This window comes from Ictidomys tridecemlineatus, chromosome 13, assembly GCF_052094955.1.
Source record: "Ictidomys tridecemlineatus isolate mIctTri1 chromosome 13, mIctTri1.hap1, whole genome shotgun sequence".
In the NCBI taxonomy this organism is placed as follows: Eukaryota; Metazoa; Chordata; class Mammalia; order Rodentia; family Sciuridae; genus Ictidomys; species Ictidomys tridecemlineatus.
This window is the reverse complement of record NC_135489.1, coordinates 3,347,473-3,369,977: the sequence shown is the minus strand read 5'-3', so window position 1 is coordinate 3,369,977 and position 22,505 is coordinate 3,347,473. Positions and strand designations below refer to the sequence as shown.

Below are 22,505 nucleotides of genomic sequence, written 5' to 3'. Positions count from 1 at the left end.
ATCAACATCTACTAATTAGAGAAAACATTTGGCCTTTAGTTTTGGGGACTGGCTTACTTCACTTAGCATAATATTTTCCAACTTCATTCATTTACCTGGAAATTCCATAATTTTATTCTCTTTTACTGCTAGGTAACATTCCATTGTGTATCTATACCATAGTTTCTTTATCCATTCATCTATTGATGGGCATCTAGGTTGGTTCAGCAGGTGAGCTATTCTGAATTCAGCTGCTATAAACATTGGTATAGCTATGTCACTATAGTATGCTGATTTTAAGTCCTTTGGGTATAAACCAAGGAGTGGGATAGCTGTGTCAAATGGTTCCATTCCAAGTTTTCTGAGTAATCTCCATACTGCTTTCCAAAGTGGTTGCACCAATTTGCAGTCCCACCAGCAATGTATGAGTGTGCCTTTTTCCCCCACATCCTCTCCAACACTTATTATTGCTTGTATTCTTGATAACTGCCATTCTGACTGGGGTGAGATAAAATCTTAGAGTACTTTTGATTTGCATTTCTCTAATTACTAAAGATGTTGAACACTTGTTAATCATTTATTTTAATGGGATTATGGAGCCGTGAGATCCATGTTTTCCTGTGAGGTTTGTGATCTTTATCACTCTGTTGTGAGCTAGCCCTGGCCCCTGGCCCCGCTCACCACATACATCCTGAGTGAGCAGTGGTGCTCCAGCAGGGTGTGTCAGGGACAGAAGCAGACAAGGGACAGTGAGCTGCATTCCTTGGAGACATCTTATTTAGGACACTCCAGCTGGTGCATGGTGGAAGCCTGTCCCTACCTTTCCTGGGATCTCTTTGCTAAGCCTTGGGGGTGAGCCAGTGCTGGTGGAGGGTGTTTTGTGTAGCTCAAGATACTGTTTTGATGCACAAAATTCCCAGAGAGTCCAGGCTTCCTTTTGTCTCTGCCATTGAGCTCACCTTGGTTCCCCATTCTCCTGGGAACCAGGGGCCGGCAGAGGCCCCAGGGAGCTGACTTCTGTTGTGGACTCTCTGGCACTCCATAGAAGCACACAAGTGGCTTTCTCAGCAATCGCGTGACCCTGTGGTGGCCTAAGCCAAAGTGGCTTCTACTAGTCCCTGGGCCACAAACACAGATATTGCCCTTCCTTGGTCCACGGGCAGTGGGCGTTTCCATTACTGAAGGATGGGAAGTGCTGAAGGGTGAAAACACTTGTGAGTGCAGTGCTCTTGGGCAGGTGGACTGCATGGCCATGGGGGTGGCTCCTGCCTGGTGGGGACACAGACATATCACAAGGCAGTTGGTAGAGGGTCCGTTTAATCTTCTGGGCCATAGGAAGTTGGACTGAGTCTGCTCTCTCTTTAGGAAGGGAGAAAATAAAAGGAAGAGAAAAAAACTCATGGAGAGGGTCCAAGTCAGAATCTAACAGGTGAATTAATAAATCTTAAGAAAACAGTTCAGGGTGGGGTGGCTGTTTATCTGAGACTGATGGATCCATCCATTGAACTGGACTTTAATCATTAGCAGAAGAAACAGGTCAACCATGGGATGTTCCAAACATACAGAGCAGTTACACAGAAGATAGGAAATCCTGAGGCACCCTTTCTGCTTCCAGACGTGGGACGTTACTCTCAATGGTTCTATGACGGCGCCTCCTGGGGCCAAGGTGCATGTGCTGACACCGTGGCTGGGCCTGAGTCCTGCATCCCCGCCTCCTGGAGTCTGTGGGGACAGTGCCCACTTCCTCCCACCTCCTGAAGCAGCAGCATCTTTTCTTTCTTTCCAAACAGGGCAGGCAGCCCAGGGTGAGAAAGCTCGAGCAGAATGGGCCAGTGGGAGGCAGGCCGACTCTCCAGTCTATACAAAGGTAATGGTCTCCCTTCCACAATTATCCATCTACAAAATAATGAAGAGGATCCAGAGCTAAAGGTTACAGCCTGGACACTAACCTATGTGAGCACTCCCTGGGAGCTGGCCGCGCTGGAGGGGCCCAGGCTGGAAACGTTGGCTGGCCTGCTCCCCTGCATGTGGACTGTGGTGGCAGGTCTCTGGTACGGGGACCTCGCACCACAGCGCACCCTTCTGCTCAGGTCCCTGTGGAATTCTTCAGGCTTCTTGAAATCCTGATGGTTGTAGCAATGCTGCTGAATCAACTTCTCCCATGGTAAGCAGCTGCAAGTGTGTGCATTAGGAACTTTTCAGGGCTCCTCTTGAGTGGAAGAGAGAATACTCCTGGGTAGGGATTGCGTTGCAGGAACAAAATGCTGTTTGTTAGGCTTGGCAGGATTATTACCCTCAGGTTTAACGACGTAGGCTAAGATCTTATTTCCATGGTATTTTTTTTGTATTCCTGATTATGCAGGAGAAAGAATGTGAAATTCCTCTACACACCAGCACAAAAAGTCAGCAACACTTTTATAAGTAGGAGGACCCTGGGCTTAAGCTGCCTCTTCATGGTGGGCTGTGGCCCTGGAGGAGTCAGGCCAGAGTGACCTGTTCCAGGCTGTGTTTGTCCCACAGACCATGGCTTCGCATTGCTCCTGGAAGTATCTCTCAGGACTGGCCTAGCTGATCCTGGCAGCTCAGTAGCATCATGCTTTTGGCTTTAATTCTATTTAAATCCATGTTCTTGTAGGGTTTGTGGCCACATTTAAAATTTAATCCAACTCTTTATAAAGTAAAGGCCTTCAAACACCTACTTAAATAGTTGAACATGAAAATGTCGGCTGGTCCTTTTCTTCCTTCCTGTGTGTATCCTCTTCTGGAAACTGGCCCAGTGTGCCCTTTGTGGGCAATAAGGCAGCAACCCCCCGACCCTCACCCCTCAGGTTAGGGCAGTCAGAACCTTGCCCATTGCTGTGGTGCCCTTGTGAGATCTGTACCCATCTGACCTTGGAGAAGCACAGCACAGTCTCCCATATCTCCCTTGATTTAATAAGCAAAGGTTTACAAATAAAAGCCTGGGGGCTTGTGTGAGGGTCCTCAAGGGGTGGGCAGGAATTGGAGTGCCCCTGTTGGTTCAGCATCCAGAGTCCAGCTGCAACTTCGCTATGGTGTTGGCTTCCGACAGCGTGAGCTGGGAGGCAGAGGAAATGCCAACAGACCTCGGGACCAGGGCACTGGGTCAGCTGGCCTGTCACGATATACATATTCATAACCTGGCAGTCGTAGGAGCCAGCGTATGCATGAGGGACTGATGAGAAAAAAGTTGATTTATGACGATCTCAAAATCATGGTCTCCCAAGACGTATTCTGCAGCTCTGAGACTTCAGGTTTAAGCTCTATTAATTTTACAGAGCTGTCTGGGATTACCCATCTGTTTAAAGGTTAACTGTCTTCACACTCACGAAATGGGTATTTCTGTTTTGCTTCTTACTTTGTTCATGTTAATGATTTAAAATACAAAATGCAAAGCCAGGGAAATAGCTCTAAATCCTTAGCATTCAACATCTACCTGACCAAATTTTTGAGAGACATGAAATATTGTTCGAGTCCTTTGCAGTGACAGCTGGGAAATCATGCTACTGTACATGTCTCATTCTGAGCAGAGTGAAGGGGAGGCCCCACCAGGGGAGATCCGCGTGGGCAAAGGTGGCACCCACGTGGCTGTGCTGTTGGGGTTCCTCCTGGACTCCCTTCCTGTGCCCTCTCCTCACGGAGCTTATCCAAATCCATGCCCTTCAGAATCAGAACGCGGTTGTGTTCTCCGGTGCCACTCTTTTGTGTTTCTGGCATTTTAATTCCTCATATAAAGGAGCACATAATTTTTCTCTCCTGATAGTTTTGGAAGGATGACAACTGGCTTTGTAAATCTGGTTTTGAACATTACATGTTGAAAATTCTGTGACCTCAGACAATTTATAGTCACTTGCTTAGCTTTCCATACGAGGGGTAATAGGATCAACTCGCAGAAGCAGTTATTTGTGTTTCTTTGGATAAAAGTGCTCTGGTGGTGTGGAGCACAAGACGGCACCGTTCACCGCCGACACACGGGCCTGCTTTGGGCTGTGGGCCTTAGAGCACTGGTGGGTGGAGATGCAGGGTGACTCCTTCCTGCCTCCCTGTTGGGTTGCTAAGCTTCAGCCAAAAGTTTGGCCCGGGATTAGTGTCACCATGGTTACCTGAGAGTGGCCCCATGTGGCCTAAACTCCAGCATGGTGCACCCAGACAAACTTTCTGAGTCCACGATCCTGTCATGAATGTTTATGATTTCATAAAAGAGACACATGCATTAACATTAATTATAAAGCTATTAGATAACAGATATGGAAATTAAAACAACTACAGGAGGGTGAAATAAAATATTTCAAACTATTTATTCTATTAATGATACAAAAGTTGTTCTGCTCTGTTTGTTGTTTGCTTTCAGCACGTGTTCATTGCCTCCTCCTTCTGGATGCTTGGTTGCCAGGTGTCCTGTTAGTTATAATGGCTTCCCACCACCATTAACTAGCATCTCAAGAACACTGGGAGGTGGTCATTGTCTCTTTACTTCCGCTTTGTGGTTTGACTGAGCAGAGCACGGCCACCACGGCTGGCGTGTTGCTTGCTTTTGCATTATTAGTGCTATCAAGCCCCTCGGTCTCTGTCATCAATCTTTCCTAAGCCACCTCCCCATTTTATGAGGTCAAAGCTAAATAATACTGTCTCTAAATCCACTTAGCTGGCCACAGTGAAACGTGACAATTTGCCAACTTGCCCTGCGTTCTTGGCACTTGGGCAACCCAATGGATTATCTTGTTGGAGTATGTGCATTGCACTTGGTGACTACTATTTCAACCAAAGGTAGAGCATACTCTAGGATAATTTTAGTATTAGCAGAAAGTTTTTGCAGAGTTTATTGCAGAGTATAATTACTATAGTCAGAACTCCAGGCTGAAAAATACTCTACCATTTAGTAACCAGAGACCTTGAGCAAGTGATGTGGGACTCTATACCTCGGTTTCCTCATCTGTGAAATGGAATAATGATAGTATTTTCCTCTTGAGATATGAGGATTAAATAAGTGGAAGCATCTGTAATCATGCCTGGCATGTCCTGTGTGCTATAAAGTGCTAGCTACTATTGTTGTTATTATTGCTATCATTGTTATTACTTCATCAAAAATCAAATCTTTCATATTGAACTTGAACCTAAATGACTATGGCAAAACAAGTCTGATGAAGACCCAAAACATGGATATTTAATTTAAAAGTAAGTCAGGACTTGGCTAGAATTCATGTGGGGGCTTTGGGCACAAAATAATAATTTTGAATCAATTACCTATGCCAAAGGCTAAGTGCAGGCACTCCGCCTTCTCATCGGCCCTTGGTCTTTGCCCTGTTCCTCTTTGGTGCCCCTAACAACTGTTCCACAGCGCGGTGAGTCAAAGTCCTCCTCATTTCCCCTGCTGAGTCGTATTATACCCAAGACAGAGCCATATTCCCCTAGTACCTCCTTGATTTTCTCCACTCCATTTTTCATCCTAAAAGCTCAGTAGGAAGATGCCAATACTTTAAAAAGATATTTCTTTCTTTCTTTCTTTTTTTGAATAAAGTAAAAGGTAGGGTAATTTTTGATTAACTGTGCTGACAACACAAAATGCTCTTCCGACTCAACTTGCTGGTTTAACTGCGGCTTCGCGGTGAGCATAGCTGTAGGTGTGGTAATTAATAGCACACCATCTGAAGATTTCAGACCTCTCTAGACAACGGCGGCTGATGATTACTTTTGTGTCTATCTCTGCCTTTCTTTCTGGCTCTGTTCTTTAAAAGTTGCCTTCTGCAAATGTTCTCCAGCTGTTGAGAAATTGTTTTTCATCTGGAGCCCGCAATTGTTTTTAAGAGATTGATTCAAATGCATAAGGAGTCCCAGGGACTAGTATTTGCATTTGCAACAATAATTATTAGATGCTAAAACTGTGGCTACATGAGGCAAGAATTTCTAATTATTCTCTATTATTTGGGCCTGGACACTTTTCCCAGCTCTCTAGCATCCGCAAAGCTGCTGAGCATAATAGCCACACAGACATTGCAAGACTCAGGCCTGGTGTCTGGCTCAGCAGGCCCTGTGTTGCTGTCCCCAGAGGTCCCTGAGTGGACCCCAACATTTGTGTTGGTTCAGTCAAGGTCCCAAGGACAGACATCACCCTGGATGGTGCCAGGGCCTCTGTTTTCCTTTGCCTTTTGGGTCATGGTTAGCAGAACTGGGCTGGGGGATACACCTGCTGTATGCAACCTCTTGACTAAATGGCCCCTGAAGTGGTCCGGGGCAGGGACTTCCGAGGCCAGGTCTGTGGTCTCTCTGGTGCATGGAGGCCAAGGCAAGAGACCTGCGTGAGTTCCAGGGGGAAACTCCTCAGAAGAGGCGACGTCGGAACCTGGTTCCAGTGTCGCAGAATCCCCATGGCTATCAGTGAGAGTCACCCAGAAACAAAGAAGAAATGACACAGTGTTAGGTCACAGTCACACAGATGCGTTTAACTCAATGAAAATGAACCAAATATCACCTGTAAACACGAACACTGTTTCGTGCTTTTTGGTATTGGGGATTGAACCCAGGGTCACTCGACCCTTTTGATTTTTTATTTTGAGACAGTCTCACGACGTCGCCCAGCCTGGTCTGGAACTTGTGGTCCTCATCACCACAACTGACCGCGAGCACAGATTTAAAGAGGCTCTGCTTCATGAGCTTCCTTCTCTCTTTTCAAAATGTGTCTTCCTGGAGGTGCAGCCCTCCAAGTACCCACTGAGCAGAAAGCTGATCTGTGAATCTATCCTGAGGCAAAGATCCCCCGGCCCGGAACACGCGAGAGCTGTGGGTGCCCAGTGACTTGGGATGGAGAAGAAACAGCGCTCCGGATCGTTTTATTCCACGTTGCCACAAATAAGCCTTCCCCCTCACGGGAAGTGGAGACAAGAGCAGTGAGGGGACAGGCCATCTCGGGGGAACCTGTGGGGTCCTTGAGGATGATGAGAAGCCCTCTGGACAGGGGCGGAGCGCTGGCCGGGCAGCTGCCCTGTGTTCTGCCCGGGGTCTGCCTGTGAGCGGGGAAGCAGGGCTGGGGCGGGTGGGGAAGGAAAGAGTGTGGTCAAACCCCTGCACCGCGCCAGGTTCCTGGGAGGCCGAGGCCCAGCCGGCCAGGCCTGTCCTCCACTTTGTTTCAGAAGTTGGCAGCCCTGGGCCACGGTCCAGGCCAAGACCGCCTCTGCTGTTCAGTTGTTTGGGATCCATGGGGGCCACATTTCCTTTTGAAGTTTGTGGGAAAGGGGTGCAGACTGCCGCCCGAATCCTCACTCTTAGAGTAGGAACAAGGGAGGATCTGTCCTCATTCTCAGTTCAGCCTCGTTTCTGCCCTGGGGTCTGAAGACACATTTTGGTCATGCCTCTTGTGGGCAGACACTGCAGTTTCATGGGCCCCATGGGCCACCGCCATCTGCTTGCCCAGAGAGCATGGCTGTGATGTGGGGCTGGGAGCCAAGTCCCCGGGCGGTGGCCACAAGCTTCAGAGGGCACAGGCGACTTCCCTATGTCAATAAAAGCCCCGGTGAACTTGGTGCGCATCTCTGCTGTTCTTCACAAGTGGACAGTGTGGACCGGCGCCGTGTTCGTGCCCGGAACCCAGCTCCTTGGGAGCACGAGGCAGGAGGGTCTGAGGCCAGCAGGGCAACTTAGAGAGACTCCATCTCAAAAAAAAAACCAAGCAAACAAGCAAGCACTCGTGCGGATGCTGCCCGGACCCGATGAGGAAGAAGCCGTTCCCTCACCCGTGGCAGGTCTTCTTCTTCCTCCTGGTACTCCGCCGATGCTCCACTGTCACAGCCCTGGCTCCTCGTGGGCTGAGCAAATTGTTGTCAAAAAGACTGTTTGATGGCACGAAAGACTGATTGTGAACCTGCTGAGCAGAGGTAAAACGTGGTGAGGGTGAAGGGTGGCCGAGTGGAGAGCCCGCTCGCCTGGTTGGTGCACGGTGCCAGTCAGGCCCCCCAACCATCCTCATAGGCAATGGCCACTCCTGGGACGAAGTCCTGGGAAAGAAAGCCCCCTCTTGAACTCGATCCAAGGTCAAGGGACTCTGTTCCTCCCCTGTTGCGAAAAATATGTGAAATTCAAGGATCAAAATGAGGGTTTTTCATGAAGGAAAGGAAAGAATGAACTGGTTGACAAGAACCAGGTACCTTCTAAACAACTAGGTTGATGTGAGAAAGGGACAGAGATGTCCCCTGAGCGCGAATTCAGAACTAGGCCCGACAGTCCATCCTCCTGGGGAAAACGTGATGGTTTTGGTTTCCGAAATAGATACGTCGGAGGAAGGCGTGATAGGGCTTGCTGGAAAGATTGTTCAGGATCTTCAGAGGGCAGCTCCTGGCCCCCAACCCATCATTACAGACATGTATAATCCAGTCCTCATTTGTGCCATATCTGTCACATGGCAATTGCTGCCGTGATTAGTTATTAGTGCACCCAGCAAAAGGGGAGACTGACGGAGTGACGGAGTGAGATGGAGCCAGGCGAGGCAGCCCGGCAAATAACAAATAAGAATGTGAGTTTCCTCTGTCTCCCACCCAGGCCTGGGACAGCACTCCAGCTGGGGTGTCCTGGAGCACCGAGCAGGGGCATCTGCTTCCTTCAGCATTCAAAACTCTTTTGCCATTAAAAGATATTTTCATTTGCTTTTAAAATAAGAGAACTCTTTTAAAAAGATAAATAAAACAAAATGGTCTGGTTTCCTTTTAAATTTCTTTGCAAGTAGGAGAGGTGCTAGAATTTTCAACTCATTTTAACCTAATTCTGGAATGGAAAGCATGAAAGAATTTTTTAAGCCATATGAGAGTTATTTAGTGAGGAAATCATAGATATTTTTCATACTTTTAAAAATGTGGGTGAGATTATAGTTTTATTTTCTCCTCTTTTGTCCTGTTTGTGTTTTTGTTGATTTTCTGCAACATGCATATCCCAAGGAAACAAAGACGTTTTTAAAAAACAAGGAAACATGCTGTGAGATAAAAGAAGTCAGTAGTTCCACATGCAGGAATGGGTTCTTCTTCTAGAACAGGGACCTCTCCTAACCCAGCATATGTCCATGCAGCAGAGGCCCTGAGCAGGAGGCTGTGGGGGTCAACTCCAGCCCCTCCCAAGAAATGAGGGGACTCCAGCATGGACGGCCAGGCCAGTGTGACTCACCTGCCCCAGAGGCCTTGGGGCTTGCCCGGGCTCCTGCTGGGAAGGAGAATCATCACTATGGGACACTGGGTCCTCTTAGCAAAGGCCCCTCCAGCAGCTCAGAGAAGGGCTTTGGTTCTTCACGATAAGACCAAGATGGCCACAGAGAAGGACTCACACTGACCTTTACGAACACACTTATTATAGAACATTTAAGCCCATGCAAGAGTACAGAGAACTCTGGTAAACCCTAGGCACTGCTGCCCAGCTACATGGATGACCACCTCCTGGTCATAGCTGGTCATCTTCTCCCTCCCCCAGTGGATTATTTGGAGTCAAATCCCAGAGATTGCATTTCATCCATAAAGATTTCATTTTTCCCTACCATCAAACATGTAACATTAATGGCCCTTAAGACAAACAAAAATATAAGCACAATGGTATAAGTACCACTTGAGCTTGAAAACAGTTTCTTAAAATCACTGAGAATACAGCCGTGTTCTGGGCTGTTCTGGGATGGCCCATAGCTGTCTATTTTTTTTTTTAATTCACATCAAAAAATGGCCCACACATTGCATCTGGCGATGCCTCTTCAGGTCTTAACTGTAGGTTTCCCTGCCTCTGTTTCCCTGTCACGGATCTCTTGAAGAAACAGGCAATTGATCCTGAGGAGTCTCCCACTCCTTGGTTCTGCCTGCTGCATCCCTATGTGTAGCTCAGCCTATTCTTCTATCTCTTGCATTTCCTGTAACTAGTAGTTAAGGAGAAGTCATTTTTCCCCCCAGGAATAAGCCATAGTCCACTGACGCTGGTTAAAGAGAATCCAGACTTGTGAAAACTTTGGAACTACTGAAAAATGCTCCTGCTGATTATTTTAAATACATTACTTTCATGCATTTTAATTAGACTCTGAAAATGTGGACATTACTATTTTGGTGATCCAGTCTTCCACCAGACAGTGGATTTCTTCTTGAAGATTTTCACTTGTACTTTCAGAATGCTAGGATAAACCCAGACAGAGGCTGAAGGAGTGCTCAGCAAAGGAACACAGCTTTAGAGAAGCTTTGGACAGGTCCTTTTCAGAATTTCAGAAAGCTTAGCGAATTCCTTCTTTGCTTTGGGAGGGCCTGGTCTTCCATTTCTTTTTCCTTTAGCAAAGGAGACTAGTGTGTTTCCCAGGGAAGGAACGTGATCGGTATTGAAATAGACAAGGAAGATTTGGACTATGCAGACACAATTTGCATAAATTAAGAAATGATCAGTTAGTTGGTCATATGGTGCCCTATACATGGTATTTTCATCTTTGCCCAAACTGTCCATTTATTGACCCCATGAGAGAGAGGGGCAGCCAAGTCGGCCTGACTGTCTCAGACCCACCACCTCTGGCCCGTGGTCAGCCTGTGCCCCTGCTTAAGGCGGATCCGCCACAGGCCAGGTGATGGGATGGAATTAATGGGTGTATGTAAATACCTGTTCTGAATGCAAATTAGAGAGGGCAGGACAGCTGCTGGCCCTCGGAGGTCTCCAAGCATGGCTGCCTTGGAGAGAGTTTCTGATCAGACCACAAGATGCTTAACTGCAGTTTTCTTCTATATGAATCTGAGTTGTTCTCTAGGCACATTTTCAGGTTGGCTTAGAGGGTCCACACGGCCCAACCCCTCAGTTCTCAGAGACTGCCACACTTCCCAATCCTCTACCAGAGGAAACAGAGACTTTTTAAGGAAGGAGATTCTTTGGTGCCTAAACAAAGGACAATTGGAAGAGAAGGCCCCGCACAGGAGGGAGTGCCCTGCCTGGGCAGGGACGGGGCTCACCCTGCAGGACAGAGGCCAACCCCACGTGCTGGGCTGAGCAGGCATCCACAGCTGTCCTTGGTTTGGTTTCAGTTGATGTGCGTGTCTGGGCTGAGGGCGACCAGCTCAGGCGCCCCAGCCTGTGCTCAGGCCTGCTCGGATAGCCTTCCATCTTGCTGGGCCTGCTTCTCTTGGAGGCAGGTGGTGAAATTCAGAAGCCAAGTGTCCAGAGACATTTTGCTGCTGTGATTAATTCCCCGCCTCACGCGGGCTGGCATGGGGCGCTCCTGATGCAGCTCCTGATGTGCGCGGAAGGGCCCCTGCGCCCCATCCTACTTACGGAGCCGCTTCGGAGTGGCCACGTGGGGAGGACCATCTTCCGGACACCCCATCTTCTGAGCTCCGTTTGTTTCTCACACAGGAGGCTGCCTCGCACTTCAAGCTATTTTAATTAATCTTTTTTGGGAGGGAGGTGTCTTGAAAACGTGACAGGCACTCGTGAGAGAGATAATGGATTGATGGTGAGCGCATGAGGGAGCCTAGCGTGTTCATCCCAGCGAGGTAGGCAGAGTCCACCAGGATCTGGTGGGAGCGAGCCCTCCAGGACAAAAAATGAAAGAGGCATTTAATTGGAACACTTAGCAATCACAAAACCAAGACAGAGGTTAAATTGTTTTGAGCAAGAGAAATTAATACATTAAAGGTTACATTTCCAACTGCGAGGCAGTGAGCTGGGCTCTTCCGCAGTGTCAGAATTACATAAGGCAGGAGAAATGGCTCTGAAATGATTGTGGAATCATTAACAAAAGGCAGGGCAGAGAAAGACACTTCCCAGCAGGAGGGTGCGAGGAAGAATAAAGACATGGAGAGAGCTCATTAAGAATGAATTGCAGACCATAAACATTTGAAACCACTAAGTGTGGAGTTCTATCTGTTATCTAATGACTCAGAGATTAGAAAACTCCCAATGACTTTCAGAAAAAGGAGTTGACTTTGGGGGAGGTTGTTTGCTGTTACGCAAAAAAAGGTATTTTTTTTTTTCTGTGTGTAGGGATCTCTTATCTTTGTAAATCAGCACAATCTAAGCAACGCCAGCTATCCTCTAACAGATTTTTCTGCTGTATAAGTACACATTGTCTCTGATCTAGTTATAAGGACATTGACCGGAAGTCCTGGGCAGGGGAGAGGAGGAGGGGTGGGGGACCGGGCCCTGAGGAGATAAAAGTCCACACCTTGTTAATTGCAAAGTAATTTGCATGTTGTCTTCTGATGTATCTAGAAAGCTCCTCCCGGAAAGCCTTGCCGGTAAATCCTCTAAAATGGATTCATGCTTTCTTTTGGTGGAGGACATGCTGTTTGTACTGCTGCTAATTGCATGGTTTGATAGACAGAGTCAGGACAAATGCCATGAGATAATCCACTCCCTTGGCCACTCCTCCCCACAAGAAAAGTACCACTGGAACCCAGATGATTTAAGGCTCCAAAGCCAGGCCATGCGGGAGCTCTTTAATCTTCCAGATTGTCCAGTGCTGCACTTCCAAATGCCCTTTGCTTTTGGTTCACTCAAGTCAAAAACGGTGAAAAAGCATCATGCCACCCGACAGGCACCACAGCTGGGTCTCTCAAGTGCCTCTTTGGAGCGTGGATGATGCTTTAGTAATGGATGCCGTGTGCTTCCGGAAAGAGCAGAGTTCAGTGCCACTCTGGAAGCCCTGGAAGGAGTGAGCAGGCCTTTCCCAATGACTTTAGAAGTGACATTATGGCTGTCCCCAGGCAGCGTGAGGTCCAGAGGGGAGGACACTGAGTAGATGGCCCTCTTTGGCCCACGGGCTCCACTTCACCTCTGCATGTGCCCTTGACAAACGCAGGGGCCAGCGAAGCCCCAAAGACTCTCGGTGCCTCCTGGTCATGGTAGAGGTGGTTTCTCCCTGAGGTACGCTGTAGGGCAAGGCCAGTGCCTCGTTTTGTCCTCAGGAACAGGATTCCAATGAACCACGAGCTATTTGGATGACTATTAGTATAGAGGAAAAGTCACAATGTGTTCATTATAAAACCAGATACCAAAGGACACCAAGGAACCCCCTTCAGGACAGCTACCCACTGTCTGCCAATGTCACCCTCCTCAGGGAAAGCATTCTCTGGGTGGTGGGTGAAGGTAGCCATTCAAAGTGCAAGAGAGACCAGTGGACCAGCAACGCATGGAGTCTACCAGGTGGGCTGGGGCCAGAGGAGACCAGGGGTTCACCTGCAGCGGCAGCCAGAGGAACGCAGTTCATGTGTGCACAGTAGTAGGTGGCTTTATAAATCAGGTTTTCTAGATTTGACAAAACTTATCCTCATGAAATAGACTAGTGGCTTAATAAATTCCCACAAGGAAACTGCAGCTGATGGTGATGCTAACGATGCCCGCACACGTTGATGGGAAACAGCCAACCCAGGAAGCCGCTTCTGCCAGCAGAAAGGGACCAGAGATTCAAAAGGACCAAGTGCATGAGGCAGATCCGAATCTGCAGCATTGCCTCAGAGATGAAGGCCACCTTGTCCCAAGTGTTAACATCGACCCTTGGTGAATCACTGTCTTCTACAGCAGACGCAAGCCCAAACAAAAATAGACAGAAGCTGAACTTGAGTAGTTCCTTAAATTCTACCAGAATAGCTTACATCAGCAGGCCCCAAACTTCTGGGTCCCAGGGCTCCTTCAAGTTCTCAAAGTTTGCCTGTCACTTTAGGAGCTTCTGATTTTGTGGGATGCACCATATAAGAAATTAAAACAGAAAATCTGAAGGTATTTTTGGTATAAATTTGTGTAAGATCTTTCTGTTTCTGGTAACTTTTTTTTTTTTTTTAATAAAACAGCTTTATCTTCCAAAGCAAAAAAAACAAAACAAAACAAAACAGTAGTGGGAAGAGTGTCATTATTCACATTTCTGTAAATCTCTTTAATGTCTGACTTAATAGGATCTGGGTTCCTAGGTCTGCTCCTACATTTAATCTATTGTGTTATGTTATTTTTGTTGACATACACAAAAAATGCATTTGCCAAAGGGAGCCATATCTTAATAGTCTTTCAGAAAATTGTAGACTTTCTTCTTTGATACTACACCAAAACTCAGCGAGTCCTTGTTTCTGAAGTGGTAATGACATGGAATCCATGGCACGGATGGATTGTGCACTAACGCTGAAATCCACTGGTCTCTTGCACTTTGAACGGCTGCCTTCACCCACGGTGCTTTGGTAACATTTGGTATTGTTTCAAAAATATTTTCCACAGATCCATGCAGATCTTCTAAATATTGACACAATTCATTAAACACTATAAAAATATCACATTCCTAAATATCACACAATCTCACCAGAGAAGTCTTTAAGTTTTGGGAAGCTGACAAGCTTCATGGTGGCAGTTCACGCTTTTCATAATTCTGATTTTCACTCAGAAGACTGAGTTTTATCCTTGGCAACAAACACTGTCTGCTATTTTCCCCGTGGTTCCAGGCTCACTCGTTTGCCTGGTGAAAATGTCGGCCAAGTCCCCACATGTGAAGAACCAGTCCTTCTTTGGAGGAGAGTGGAGCTGGGGAAGAGGCTCCCAGCTCCTGCAGGTCCAGCGCCCAGAGTATCACAAACCGCCTTTGCAGAGGCGGAGGAGCAAATAAGGATCCCAGAGGCCGCGCTGGGGTGCCACTGCCTGCTTCAGTGTGGTCTTGGGACGGTGGATGGCAGCGACCCCAGCACCAAAATTAGCAAATGAAACACCAGGGATTAGTAGAGTAGTTCTGGAGGGCCTTGGGGACCCTTGGGTGGGGTAGAGCTGGGTCTCAAGAAAGATTTTCCAAGATGATGAAACATATCCAATCGCTTTGGTTACTGTCAAAAAATCACCAAAAAATTCATTTGTTAGTAAATAAAATCATTTAAAATCTTACTTATGCAGTCTTATCTTAAACTCTGTTTGGTATAGATTATAATAGGTGTAGAATTAATATAGTTGTACCTGTTTATAATTCATACATAAATAATCACACCTAAATTGGTCTGAATGGGGTTTGCAGCACAGACTGTTGAGGTTTTTGTTTCTGTTTTTCTCCTGGTAGGCGTTTGTGATCAAATCAGCAGCAGCTCATGCCTTGGGAGTCTGCAGATGCCCACTGTGGGGGGCATTTCTAGGAGGACCTGACTCCTGGCTGGTCTTTGGCATAAGGGAAGGAGGAACGGTGCAGTGGAGCTGCCTGGAGAGGCCTGGAATCGGGGAACCGGCCCCCCGCCACTGCAGCTTCCCTCCAGCCCCTGGGCCAGCCTTCTGCAAGTTCCCTGCCTCCTGCCTCCTGGGCTCTGCCCTGCAGCCCTCCTGGGGAAGTCCTGTGTCTACTCAAGCTCCTTAGCAACTCCGAATCCCTCCCTTTCAGGCCTTCTCTTCACCACGTTCCCCCGTGCCTCTCAGGACGCCAGCAGGACCCTCCAACACTGGACATCATTCTCCCTGTGAAGGCTGTGAACCCAGGTCCTAAGCCAGCTGTCTCCCTGCCTGGCCCAGGCCTTCCCCAGCTCCTCCCTCCAGGCTCAGCCGTGCAGTGTGACTCTGCCCTCCCTCCCTCTTCCCCAGTCCCCCCTCCTCTCCTTCTCCACCCTTTCTCTCCCTTGCCCACACCCAATCCTGGACTGGAATTGAACCCAACCCTTGCAGAATCAGGCTGAGTTTCATCTCCTCTGGGAAGGGGTGTCTTGTTTCATTTTGAGGTTGTCTCTTGGTCTCTTCAGAACTTGGTCACATTGTTTACTCTAAGTGCCAACCTTTTTCTGCAAAAGGCCTGTCTCATTGCTTATTGTGGGGACTGGATGAGATGAGACAATGTTGAGTGCACCTCTGGATCAGACTAGGTGTTCGACCAGCGGTGGGATCTCTCTTTTCATGCTGTGTGTCCTCTTCATCTCCTCAACAGTGTGCCACAATTGGCTGCTGGGATTCCACGGGAACACTTTTCTTGTCTTCAGGGCCTGTGCCTTGTTCCTTCTTGAACATGTAGCCCTGTGCTACAGTGCTGCTAGTGCCCAGCAAGTGCTTGTTAAACAAGTGGTAAGAAGAGGTCAGAAGTAAGAGCGAGAAGCTGGTCAGCACACCCAACGTGCAGCCGCTAGCCACATGCCGCTTTTTAAATTTAAACTTACATGCACACACCTTCAGTCAAGGTAGAAATTAGTTTCTCAGCTGCAGCACCAACACTCTAGTGCTCAGAGGGCCCAGCTGGCTGGTGGCTCCCACATGGGTCGGGGGACTGGCCGAGATTCTGTTGGACAATGCTGCAACTTGTTGCTAGTTAGGGTTACTGATTAAACATATCTTGCTCTTAAATAAGAGGCTTTCATGTAAATACTTTGATATAATAAAGTAATTTATTAATAAGACGAAAACGCTAGTAGTCCGAGAGCTGCTCTGTAGTGCTGGGCACCTGCAGGGTCCATCACCATGCAATGCGGGGAGGTCTTGGCCAGTTTGCTCACCACTTTTTGTTCAGCCCAGCGGAGCTGTCTGCCATGGTGGATGGGTCAGGGAGACATCCCTGCAGCTCTGAGGTGGGGTCAAGGTGAGAACTCTTTAGCAAGACCTGAAGTAAGGATGGGAATATCGGCACGTCTACTCTGCTCTGCTACTCCTCATTGCTCTGGCCAGAACAGGCATTCAGTGGCCTTTAGGGAAATGGTGGGTTGTAGTTTGTAGGGACTGTCACTGATGATGGGCTGTCTTCTCCTTGGAAGCCACACAACACTTCTTTTCATGTGAGCTGCTCTGTATCTCCGTGGGCTGTGGCCCATATCACTGGCAGGCCCGTTGTTGTTATGGTGATGTTGAACGGACAGAACACACTCCAGGAACTCGTTATTCACCACCTTGCATTTGGTATTAGGAGCAGTAAGTTTCTGAACATAACCTTTCTCTAGAAGCTAATTGTGAAGTGGGGAGTTCAGAGTTCAGTTTGGTGGTAGATGAGGGAGAGCTATGGCTTCACAGGCTTCTCTCTGGGTTTTGAACTTCCTCTTCTGCCCACGCCAGACTCTGGACGTCTGGCCACGGTGCATGCTGGCTTTCTGGTTCTCATTTTCCAGTTCCTTGGATAAGAGGGCATTGTGGGGCCGCATTCTGCCAAGGTAGCAGAAGTCAGGGACGGCTTTCAAGTTCCAGTGCCAGCAAAGACTTTGGTGGCAAGTAGGGCTTCCCTGGGTCTGAATTATACACGACCCAGGTTTTCAGGATGATTAATAACTTGCAGCATGGTGCTCACGTGGAAATGTGACTCACACAGTCCCTGGCAGAGCCCTTGGGCAAGGGGGAAAGGTGCCTCCATATTCGAAGCACATTCAGATGCCAGCTCGGGATCACAGGAAGTCAGAGAAATTAGAGGTCACCTGGCTCAAGTGTCTAGGGTTACAGATGATGAGAAGAAGACCTGGCAAGGCAGCAGGGCTTCCCCTAGGCCTGGAACCAGGGCGAGAACTGAGTTCTTTGCACTTGTAGTCCTGTGTTCTTAGCACCGGATACTCATGGCCTCTTCTTCCCATGAGTGTCCTGTTCAGAAGATCTGTCTCCCTAGTTGAACCATAAGCCCTATAAGGACAGGGGTCGTTTCTTAGTTTTCTTTAACATCCTTTAGAAGTTGACAGTCGAGCTAGGGAAGACAAAACTGACATGTGAAATCAGTAAAGAATAATTGCATTCTAAACTAAGAAGCAAGTAAAATAGGAATTCAGAGGAAGGAGATATTGGTGTGGACTCGAATAACTGCAAAACCTTCCTAGAGTCCGAGTTTCATCTTCACAAATAGATGTTAAGTTCCAGGCAAGGGGATGTGTGTGCCCTGGCTGCAAGACTTCTGGAGGGACCAGAAGTAGGCCTGAGAGAAAAAGGGACTGCCTGGGAGAATGGTGGGACCAAGCTGCAAGTCACAGCTCCTATTGCTAAGGGCTATGACACCCGGCTGGGGGCCCTGGGGCTTGGCAGCTGGTGGCTGTTTTGAGCTGGGGTGGCATGGTGGGTGGCACTGAGCTGGAGCCCAACGTAGATGGGTTATGAGAGGAGATAAGGTGTGTCCGGACACACAGCTGCTTCTGGAAAAGCATGTCAGAAGGAGCCCTTGGAGCTGGCTGCCAGCAGACCGGAATCCCGTCGGAGCCCTCCATGCCCAGGGGAGCAGCCGTGGCAAGGTGCACTTCTCCCCACCCCAAGGTGCACTAGCTTACCCTTCTGCCCAATGGGGACTGGAGAAAGGTTGGAAGTGAGAAAATGCACTGAGTGCTCGGGTTCCAGGTCCTCAGACACGGAACACAGTCCTGGTGGCTGAATTTGTTTCCCGGGTTGTCCTTACAGGTTTTCAGAAGCTTGGTGTCTGAAAACAGAGGACATGTATCCTCTCCTGTTCTGGACGTCGAGTTGTGAGCTGAAGTCCGGGTGTGGACAGGGCTTCCCTCTGGATGATGAGCACAGGGTCCTTTCTCTTTGCTTTCCCAGACTGGCGAGGCTTTTCTTGCATTCCTTGGCTTGTGGTCACCTCCTCACTCCTTCAGGTCGCAGTGCGAACTCCCTCCAGATCTGCTTCCTGCTGCCTCGCCGCATGCCTCCTCTTCTGTGGTCCAGTCCTGCCTGCTTCCTTCCTCTTAGGCACATGTTATGACACTTAGGGCCCCAGAGCCAGCCCTCAGGAGCTCCCTGCTTTTCCTTGGGCTTCGCAGGACTCCAGTTTCCTATGTCTCCTGCTAGCAAAGCGGCTGAGCACACCTGGGTTTAAGGACAGTAGGAACTGGCTAATGGGTGTCACTTGGTTCCTTCCTCCAGGCTTCTCTCCAGGTTCCTGGCAGAGGCTGGGTGGAGGAGTGAGCAGATGGAGGAGGCAGTGGACAGAAGAAGAATGTGTGTGTATTGGCAAATGTGTGTGAGTGGCTAAGTGTGTGTGAATGAGTGTGCATCTGGTTATATGAGTGTGTGAGGGCTTGTGAGCGAGCATAAATGAGTGTGTATGAGCGACTGGTTTTGTGTGTGTGTGTGTGTGTGTGTGTGTGTGTGTGTGTGTGTGTAGCTGCATGAGTGTGTGAGTGCTTGTGCGAGAGAGAGGCCAGTGGGAGGGGCAGTGATTGCTGGAAGTCCTCCCTTGGGTGGGGACACCTCTGCCCAAGCAGGCAGGTGCCTGGGGACAATCCCTGCACCCGGGTCATAGGGAGGTAGGAAAACTGTTAATACAAGAGGAGACAAAGTGAACCTTTGAACCTAAAAGGAAAAGTGTCCCCAAGTCCTCTTCCAGCTGCAGGTGTCTGGCTGGTACAGCCCCCACCCCAGGAAGCAGAGTCCCTGAGCCAAGATCAGCCACTTCCAGCCACCAGGAACCTAGAGGGGGTCAGACTACAGAAATGGCTCTTACAGAGAGGCTCAGCAAGGAAACAGTTCCTCAGAGCAACAGAACCGTGGCCCTGTGAAGGGCCACACGCCCCCAGGGAAGTGGAGACTAAGTTCTGAAGGAAACACCCCTGAGGCCAGGCCACAGGCGGAACAGAGGAGGAAAACAGGAAGGAAACGCTGCAGTTAAAGGGAAGCGTGAGGCACAGTGCTGTGCCCCTGGGGGGGCAGGTGCCCGGAGGGAGGCCCTGTTCTCTACCCAGGAGCCCCCGGCTGTGGTGCACCTGGAGGATTTCGAGCAGCGCAGATGAGAACCAAGATCACAATTCACTGTGGACCAGATAAGCCCTCACACAGGTGTGCAAACACGCCCACACTGATTTACAGCTGCACAGTCCTGGATGGCTCTCGTGTATAAACAGATGCCAAGTGCCAGGGCCCACGGGAAAGCGGGAGCCAGCAGTGGCCTCTGGTCAGGAGGTGAGAAGGTGAGGGGACTCCTCCTTCATCCAAACCAGAGGCACCCTTACAGGAGTGGCTCTGTTCTGGTCATTGGGAAGGAAATAAAAGAAACGCTTTGGGATTTGGAAGTGCAAATTCTCAAGCAGCGTGCTCTCTTCCTTTCCCTTCAACCGGGCTTCCTGGCTGGAGTCCTTTATCTGGTGCTTTGTATACATATTTTTAATCCTATACAAAAATGATAGGATGTCAAGAAGGATCTATAATAACACCATTTTTTTATTTCACTTCAAAGACTTGGCAATTTCTGATCCATGTGACATTCACACTCCTTCAGGGTCAAACAACATCTTGCAGCCTTCATAAAATGATTAAATATTTTAAACAGCTCCTGCTTATACCTCCATCGCCCCTCGAGACTGATACTGTTATCGTCTTTGTCAAAGCCAGTTTCCATCCGCATTTGTCATCCCTGCTTGCATTTATGAGTTATCAATCGCCACGTCAAAATGCAAAATAACTGATGTTCTTTGGGCGGTATTGGATGGCCTATCTGGGGCTTTTAATCAATGCTGATTTTTATTTTCCATACCCATACATAAATCTTTACCATTCCGGGCCACATATAATGCGTTTGTACAAAACGCAGTGACAGAAGCAGTAGCTGTATTATCAAACATTATACCTCTGGGCGAACTGAGTACCAAGGGCTTTCAAAAGGGAGCACTGGGAATTACTGTGCAGGAGACAGGACTGTGGTGGAGAATGTAAGGAATGGTTGTTGCCATTTATAAATCAACATCCTGCTAGCTAATCCTTCTTACTTAAATACAGTCCAAATTCTTTCCCTGATCCTCTGCAACTTAGTCATTTTTTTTAAAAGGCAAAGTTTGCATAATCTACACAAATAATAATGAGCTGTGTTTTCTGATTTCTCCGACTTTTCCCTAGGGGCATAAATTCAAATGGCAGCCTGGAACTTATTCAGGAATAGCTTCTTTTAAACCTGCACTGGAATTTTCCATGGTGCGTCTCACCCCCGATTGCCCTGAGAGAGAGTTTGCTTTGTCCTTTAAAAGGGCATTTGCCTAGGTGAATAGCAAAGATCATTCTAACAAGACATTAGTGCCCAGCAGAAGCAGGCGCCTGCAGTACCCAAGCCTGAGAAATCATGAGGGGACCTCGAAAATGAAACTAGAGCAAGATACAGCACAGGTGTGCAGGCGGCAGAGCCCAGGAGTCCACAGGTACTCACTAGCATCCTCAAAAGATTCAGACCCTTTAGAAACAGCCTCCCAAAAGTTCTCCCTGTAATCTGCTTGCTTCTTCCAGGACCCCCTGTAAACTAATTGGCCTTTGCCCCTCCTTTGCCAACTCCCATCTAAGGCAGCATAATTGCTGCCAATTATCTCTCCTGGTGGCCAAGCTAGTGAAAGGACAAGGTTTGCAGTGAAGGGGGTCTTCAGCTTAACTAGTTCTTTGGGATTCACAGTAGAAATCAAGAACCCAAAAGACTGCTGCTATAATAAACTTTGATTTGAGAAAAGCACTGCAGTTGTGAGGGCATCTCCCAGCATTCGAAATAGGAAATCAAATACCGAGGCAAACAGCAGTGCTGTTGAAGGATGAGTAATGGTCAGAAGCTAAGATGTGCTCAGAAACCAGGGCATCGTCTGAAAGGCAGCATCAAAAGGCAGCTTCTGAATAGTTAATTCAGAATGGTATCAGTGTGACGAAAATGGCTTTCTGCGTTGTGTTTCAAGAGGCAATATGTTCTGTATTGAATTCGAGAACTCACAGCTTAACAAAATCAGTGAGTAGCCGGCCTCATTTGGCAACCTGTGTGCTCAATAAGCAGCATGTGATAACTTCAACATTTATCTGTCTGAACACCGGGAGACCCACTCACTCACCACACAGGAAGTCGCTGCCGTCTCTGCAATTTCAAAGAAGACCAGAGCAATGCATCTTTGAAGAGCCTCATGGAGCCATGAAGAAGGCCAAGCTGCTAATGCCGAGAATGGCCCAGGGGCTTAGCACATGTCCCCACTCTGACCTGGGAATGATCCAGACCAAGTCTGATTCCTGGGGGTTCGGTAGGTCTCAAGATGTTGAAAATGACCCTCTTCTAAGCACCCAGGCGCAGCTCACTCAATTGGTATTGCATCTGTTCATCACTGCTTCTCCCCTCCTTGGTACACTCTGGGCATTTTCCCTTCCCAGAGGGCCACCTGCAGTGTCCGGCCATATGCAGCTGGATCAGGTCACAATAAAATGGCATTATGATCACTGTCATTCTAACGCTTGCTCTTTTGTTTGCACATTCCAAGATTAACTTGTTGGTCCACTCCACAAACAGTTATCTTTGGTCTCCTGGGGGATTTGTTCCAGGACCCCTGGGGATACCGAGTCTGTAGGTGCTCAAGTCCCTTATATTTTCATATGACCTACGCATATCCTGCTATAGTTTTAAAATCATCTATAGATCATGCATAATACTCATTCAGTATAAATGCTAAGTGAGTAGTTGCTATGTTGCTACACTGTGTTGTTTTGGGAATAAAGACAAAAGAAAATTCTGTATGTGTTCAGCATGGATACAACTTTCTTTCACAGAATATTTTTGATCTGTAATTGGTTGAATCCATGGGCGTACGATTCGGAGGTCAACTGCATACATGGAGTGCTACTGTGTGCAAGTGAGGTCCAGAGAAACAGTGGTCTCCATATCAAGGCATGTGACCCCATCACCACCA

At 48.2% G+C, this 22,505-nt stretch overlaps 1 long non-coding RNA gene across 1 annotated transcript; it reads left to right on the top strand.

Moving 5' to 3' along the window:
• The first annotated feature begins 964 nt into the window (after nt 1-964).
• Nucleotides 965-22,044, top strand: LOC144369746 (uncharacterized). Its single transcript, XR_013429462.1, has 2 exons — nt 965-1,846; nt 15,005-22,044. It is a non-coding gene; the product is annotated as an uncharacterized LOC144369746 (long non-coding RNA).
• Nucleotides 22,045-22,505: the final 461 nt, after the last annotated feature.